At 39.5% G+C, this 7,615-nt stretch overlaps 1 pseudogene; it reads right to left on the bottom strand.

Moving 5' to 3' along the window:
- Positions 1 to 3,430: 3,430 nt before the first annotated feature.
- On the bottom strand, positions 3,431 to 5,464 carry LOC149223935 (aldehyde oxidase GLOX pseudogene; annotated as a pseudogene).
- Positions 5,465 to 7,615: the final 2,151 nt, after the last annotated feature.

The raw sequence follows: 7,615 nt of genomic DNA, 5'->3' as shown, positions 1-7,615 counted from the left end.
AAACTTGAACAATCAACTAAGATGGGGAAAGAACAAGACAGGTATCTTCAACCTTAAGGAAGCTAAAAGAATAGATGCAGGGCTTAACCTTCCAAACACTGATAAGACATGGAAAGAAATTTGGGAAAATCCTCATTAGATGAAAGTCAAACTGTTCAAGTGGCTGGTTCAACAAGGTAAGATTCTGACATGGGATAACCTAAGAAAAAGAGGCTTTGTTGGCCCCTCAAGATGTCACTTATGTAGACAACAGGAAGAAACTACAAATCATCTACTGAATAGATGCACTTTCACTACAATACTTTGGAATTGGATTGAAGAAGTCTTCGAGTAGACAGACAAAAATGTTAATGACATCACTACTACGTTGAAGAATTGGCGGAAAAAAATTTCGGATAATGAGATCATTAACTCCACCTGGATGCTGACCCCAGGATTCATAATCTGGAATGTCTGGAAGGAGCGCAACAACAGGATTTTCAAGGAGAAAGCAAGTCCGGTGAGTTGCATCCTCAAGCTAATCCTTAAACAACTCAAAGAGACTGTTCATATCCTGGGAGGTGCAGCTACTAGCAAACCCATCAGACAAAGAGAGGCCAGAATATTGGAGAAGTTAGAGCTCAAGGTTCATCCCCCTCAAGGTTCTATGCAGATTAACAAGAATACCTCAGCAGATAAGTCTTCTTGGCAACCCCCTTCTCATGGATTTTTAAAATTTAACATAGACGGGGCTTCAAAAGGGAATCCGGGAGAAGCTGGTTATGGAGGGGTCTTGAGGGACGAGGAAGGAAACATACAAGTCATCTTCCACAGTTATCTAGGAAAAGCAACCAACAATATGGCTGAGCTCATGGCGATGGAATTATGCTTGGAAATACTGCTCAAGTACAACATTCACAATGTCATCATTGAGGCTGACTTGGAATTAGTCATTAACTCAGTGAAGAGGATAAATGCTTGCGCTACTCCTGAGAAAATCTCAGAACACTGGTGGCTTCTGCAAGTCTACCAAAGAATCCAAGTGCACCTTAGAAGGCTGAGAACTCTTAGGTTGGTGCATGTTCGCAGGGAAGCCAATAAAGTGGCAGACTGGCTTGCAAATAAGGGGATACGAAATAAGCATATCGACTTGTGCTGCTGGTGGGAGGAGATAACGAATGACAGGTTGAAGGAGGAATGCTCATCCAGGGCCATCAACGACTGACAGCAGCATCAGGAATTTTCCGAAACAGAGCCACAGAGACGGGGTCTCGTTGATCTGGATTCATTATGAAATGTTATGACATAAGTGAGGTCCTTTTTAGGATGCAAGTCTATGTCAGCCTCCTTAACCCAAGTAATAGCAAACCAACAGTCTCAGAGGGCCGGCCGGAAGGCGGGATCTTCATCTTCCTTTGGCCCATGCGCCGGAATTCATATTTTCTCGGCAAGCGCAAAACCCCAGCTTGTATTCCTGTGACAGCTTTACTACCCTTGGGGTGGTTTCCGGTTTATCGCACGCTCATTAAGCCGGAAGCGGTTTTTCACAATCGGGAGCGATTCCACTCACCTCGCGACACGTGGCTAAGGGTGGGGAGGAATTACTGCCCTCATCGCGCGCTAACTATCGGGGCTTTTAGTCTGAGCGATATGATCCCTAATCGTTGGATCAAACGAGGACAATCTACAGCCAGGAATGAGCGTGCATGTTGGTGGGTCCGAAACAGTTGTTATGTTTCGAGCTGTTTGCACGACCTCACGGGAATTGCGCGCAAATGGTGGATTTCGGGTGGTAAAAGTGATCACAGGTTATGTCAAAACTGGACCCGATACGATCATAAATTATGGTTTACAGGGTTCATCGGGTCCGAAATGTTTGTTAAAAGGTGAGCTTGTTGGCCACCCGATATGTTTTTCATTCGCTGGATCTTCAGCTTAGGATCCAACGGTCAATTTTGGACTGCTTGTTTGATTGGGTGGGCCCGCGTCCCTGGGTTTGCTTTGTAGTCTCGCGACCATGGATTGGGATGGGCTTGTCATTTTGGTGGGCCTCATAGCCGAGGTTGCCGTTTGTACACTATTTCTCTTTTTTAATTGAATAGAAGGATCCACTCTTGCCTTAGCAAAAAAAAAACAATACAAGCTAAAGTCGCTAACAACCAATGTGATTATCAACATTCAAATTCAATGTTTCCATATCTCTTTTACTTTGTCATTTGCAACCATGTGATTATCAACTTTCAAATTCAATGTTTTCATATCTCTTTCACTCTGTCATTGGGCACCGCAATAATAAACATCAAATTCAACTTTTACTCTTTTATTTGCTACCACACTAACATGTAATAAAATAAATATGATTAGTAGTGAGACCACTAATTTCACAATAACATGTAATAAAATAAATATGATTAGTAGTGAGACCACTAATTTTATACTATGGAATGAAGAAGGTTATGAATTTAACTTTTTTCATTTTAAATTTTTTTGGTGCCTAAAAGTGAATAAAATATGATTATGTTGCAAACTTGTATTTACATCTAATTAACCCATGTCAATAGTAAAAACAATCTAGTCTAAGGTCGGGAACAACACCAAGGATAATGTGATTATCAATGTTCAAATTCAATATCTTTTATAATTTTTTTTTGTACTCCCTCATTTGCCAACACCATAATAAACATCAAAGTTAGTTTCTTCTACTCTCCTATTTGCCACCACAATAACAGTTAATAGAATAAACATGACTAGGCATGACTAGTATTGAGACCAGTGATTTTAACTTATGGAATGAAGAAGATCCAACATAGATTTATTTTTTTTGAGTTTATAAAAGAACAGCTAAAACAGAAAATAACTCTTAAATCTAACAAGAATTTAATTTTTTTCATTTTAAAATTTTTTTGGATGAAGGAAAAAAAACTAAACTAACCCATTTTTTTTTTTAAAAAAACCACCAAAACAGAAAATTATAATCAAAATGTAAATAATGCAAAACTAACCATAAATTTATGATAGCCTTTTATCCAGAATAATAAAAACTTAAATGATCCATTCTTTTAAATAATTAAATAAATTTAAAAATAATTATATTAAATAATGAAAGTATATAAGTAAAAATGTATTTTTTTATTATTTAAGTTATAATTTTAAATATATAAATAAACACAAAATTTTAAAAAGTCTAAATATATATTAAATTCTATAATCTTTAATTATATTTACAATTTCAAAAAATTCGTTTTAGCTTTTATTTGAAGTTTTATAAAAAAACATTCTACTCTCTGTTTGGAATTTTTCATTTGTATCGTGATTTCTCTCTGCAACTTTCTTTGACTTGTAACAGTCTCGCTTCATTAAGCGCTCTACATTTTTGGTTTCCAATAGACATTTCTAATTTCAATGAAGAAATGAGCAAATGTCGCTCCCACAATATCTACGAAGGGAAAAATTAATAATCCCTGGATGATGATTGCAGTCGTACCCATTTGCCAGGGCTGGGAATGCCAGCGTTTACAACGAACAGAAGATAGTACCCGGAAGGAGCCAGGGCCTTAGACAGAGGAGCAGTAACCGAGATCTGATAACAACTGGCAGACCACAAGGCTCCGGCAGAAGATTCAGGAAGATACACCAAGTCGATAATACCCAACTTGAGCAACCTCTGGTTCATGGAATAACTGTGCGTGGTAAACGATGGTGCCAGAATTGTGACCGAAACCCGGTCCAAGGAGCTTTTCAAGAAGAACCTGAACGTAAACTTAGTACCATATCCCATGAGGTTACCAAACCCGAGCGACGAAATGAAAGGGCGGTTCATCTGAGAATTCAAATAAGGCGGAGAGAAGGCCTCCAAGGTGAGGTTGGTGGGATACAGCACGCCTGTAAAATTGTAGAATATGTTGGGATTGCTCCCACCCACGAGGACCCGGCCGTCGGGCATCACATGACAAGCTGAATGGTACATTCTGGGGATGCCAGAGGGTCTGAGAATCTGAAACGAATGAGAATCAGGGTCGTAAAGAAGAGGATTCAGAATGGGGTCACGGGCCATGCACCACCCGGCGGTGCCGTTCGAAGCCCCGTTGATAATCAGCACGTCTCCCGTAGGAAGAAGCAGCATATCCCCCATGACTCTGCGCTTCGGCATGTTTTCCATTGCCCAACGCGGGTCCCGGTCGGTGATTCTCAGTCGCCCACAGGTTTCGGAGGCGGGCAGAAACAGGCCCCGGTTGGCTTCGGAAAAGGCGGAGTCATTACCCGCCCCACCGCAGATCATGACTTCGGCGTCTCCAGCTAGGGCGTCCAGGGGGAGTAGGACGGAGGACCCGGAGCTCGGGTAGTTCCGCGGTCCACCGGGCATGTCCGGGTATGACCGGACGATTCTGTCGTTGAGGTAGTCGAAGAGAATCGATCTGGTGTTGGCGAAGATGAACAGGTTCCCGTCCGGTGCGAGGTGGACGAAAGGATAAAGATTGTTCTCTGCACCGTCCCTCGTCTCCTGTAGGAACGGAAATGTGAAGATGACTGACCCGCTTTGGCCCGGTGCTTTGGGGACGAACTCATAGCTGAACTGCCGCCGCCCACCGACGACGATAATTCGCCCGTCGGGTAGAATCTGATCAGTCGCATACCATCTCCTCATGGCCAGGCCACCCGGGGTCTCGATCCAGTCGCATCCCTCGCACGGATTGAATATTCTGACGACGCGGTCTCCGTCATTGTAGCCACCGGTCTGCACTAGCCGGCCGTCCGGCGCCAGTGCCCCCGACGAACACCATGTGTCCGTCTGAATTGTGAGCGGGCGCACCCGCTTCTTGTCGATGTCATACTCAATGGAATGCGCCCAGCAATCCACCGGGAGAGCAAGATCGTTCGGGTCAATCCGGCATTTTCCCTGCGGTAAGCTCATATTGGAAGGGCCGTAGTCCGAGCGGTCGAAGATTATGATTTTGTTATTGGGCAGGAGCGCCATGTGCATGGCCGACATGCCGGAGTTTGCCACCAGAAGCTCCCATTTGCCGCCGGGTTGACTCTCCGCTGCCGCGGGCCTGGAATTAATCAAGAAGAATGATGAGGCGAAATACATGAGAGCCCACATGAGCCCTCCCTGTGTCCTTACTGATCCCACCAGCGGATCCCAACTTCTTGCCATCGTTTGTGCAAAATCTTCAAGTCATGATGTCAGTTCAAGTCAATATATCTCATGAAACAGCCAAACCAAGAACTTCAAAATTTGATTACAGGAGATGATCTGATATAATACCATGCTATGCAGACTAGTCGGGTCTTCTCATATTAGCCAAAGGGTCGTGTAAAGCTCTGAACTGAAGTTACTCTTCTCATATTACCCAAAGTGTCGTATAAAACACTGAACAAAGGCTATATACTAGCTAGCACTTTGCGCTTGTGTATGAGAATCCCAGCTATCTACCCCCTTCCTTGTATGGAAGCAAGGGACCATCGAAGGAATTTAAGGTGATGAGAGTAATGTATATCACGTGCGACAGATATCACGACTGCAATTCCTTTCACCACCGATCTCCGACAAATCATAACTTCTTCGTTTATCACTGATTTAAGCCGTACTATGCCTTTTTTTTTCATTGAAAGTCATGAAATTTCGGTTATATTTTGAAAAAAAAATTGTCAAAATTTATAATTTTAGGGCTATTAGATATTTTTAATGATGTTAAATGGATTTAAAACACGATTAAAAACTGTATTTACGAGATTTTTGGAAAAAAATTACCTTAACAATTTATTATCCTCATCTTTTATTTATTTTTTTTAATATATTCAGTATTTCATCAATTACATATACTAATCATTTATAATTTATTAAGAGTTGCCATATGCTCGTTGAATTTGGTTAGATGGAAGAACGATAGTACTCCGAGCTATTAAAGTTACCAAACTAAGGTGACGGATTGCATTTTTTTAAAATTAAAAATCCGATTGCAGACGATCAGTGGCTTGTGACTTGGTCATTATAAAATTGGATTGCTGATATTATCGGTGGCTTGTGACTTTTATAAAAATAATATTATCGGTGGCTTGTGACTTTTATAAAAATTTGGATGGCCATATTATCAGTAGCTTGTGACTTGATAAAGACAAAAATGTTAAAATATTAAATCCCACTCAAAAATATTTGCTTCTCTCAAATCAAGTCACATTATAACAAATAAATACAAGCAATGTTTACTAAAGGTGCAAAGTACACCGAGGAATGAAACATTTGGAATATCATCTTGCTACTAAGAGAGCCTACTAAATAATTTAAACAAATTAAAAAATAATAGACACACGGATATATCAGTTTAGCATTAATATTGTGGTTTTTTTTTTCACTATTTCAAGCATGGAATTTATATAGAAAAAGAAAAAAATTATAATCGAAATTTTGAAAGTCTATATATATGTGCATTTTGTCATTTCAACTAAAAAGTAGACAAGTTTCAGAATCCTTGTGTCAATTTGTACCACTCCTTACATATCCCTACTTTAGTGAACACTTGGAAATGGATGGCCCCGGATTGAGATGAGTAGCTGAAACTTGCATTTTGACATCTCAAAGAGGAATTGGGCTCCTTCAATGATTACAGTAAACATTCCTAGCTCATGCAAATCTAAGTGAGCATCTCGATCCGTGTATATCCATATTGATATGTTATTAAAGCCATTCTCACTATATATATTCTTGAACCCATTCTGGGCATGCCAATGTTTGTATTCAAACATCCAACACAAATCAAACCCAAAAGAAATATATTTGTCCACACTAACAACAGAATTGACATGAGGCTTACTGGGAAACAATGATGTAATAATGATTCTCTTTTATGAGGAGAACATGATGTAACCCTAAAAGACATATCTAGAGGTTGGGGTTTCTAAGGAAATTATCTTTGAAAGCCAAATCATTGAGAGTGGTTGGAATGGAACCATTCAACTGGTTGTGAGATATGTTGAAAATGACTAACCTCAAATTCCCCAATTGAGAAGGGATTTCCAAGTAAATTTTTTGATAAATCCAAAATGCTTAAATTTGACATAAATACATGTTAACTAGTTGTGGAGAGATGTGGTAATGACATTATCCCTTTTGCAATTACCCTAGACAAAAAATTGTGGTCAAGTTGGAAGATATTAATGGAACTCAAGCTTACAAACGCATCAAGAAGAGGCCCAAAGAGTTGGTTGGTCATTACTTGCCCTTAAATTAACAAGGTTATTCATTTGTTCAATCTGTGAAGGAATGATTGCACTGAACCGATTGTTGGAGATCTCCAAAACATTTTCAACTCTTTATACTAGCCTTCAAACATATTATTATAGATCTTCAATTCTGTAATATATTGAGAGTTTCATAACTTCAAAAGAAATTAGCCACCATAAACTCACACATCAACAAAAACACCTTCATTATTATCTACATCCAAAAATACCAAAAAAAAAAAAAAAACAAAAACAAAAACAAATATTTTCGATCTCAAGATCACATAGAACTTGTATTTATGCAAAATACATATTTGATGCTATATAATTGTTGATTCAATATTTTGTGAAGATTCCCAAAAATATAATTAAATAATAATTTTGGAAAAATAACCCTATTGTGCTTATAACTCCG

This window comes from Pinus tabuliformis, chromosome Q, assembly GCF_031772625.1.
Source record: "Pinus tabuliformis cultivar Carrire ecotype Pingquan chromosome Q, CPIR1, whole genome shotgun sequence".
Lineage (NCBI taxonomy): Eukaryota > Viridiplantae > Streptophyta > Pinopsida > Pinales > Pinaceae > Pinus > Pinus tabuliformis.
This window is presented reverse-complemented; position numbering and strand designations above follow the sequence as displayed.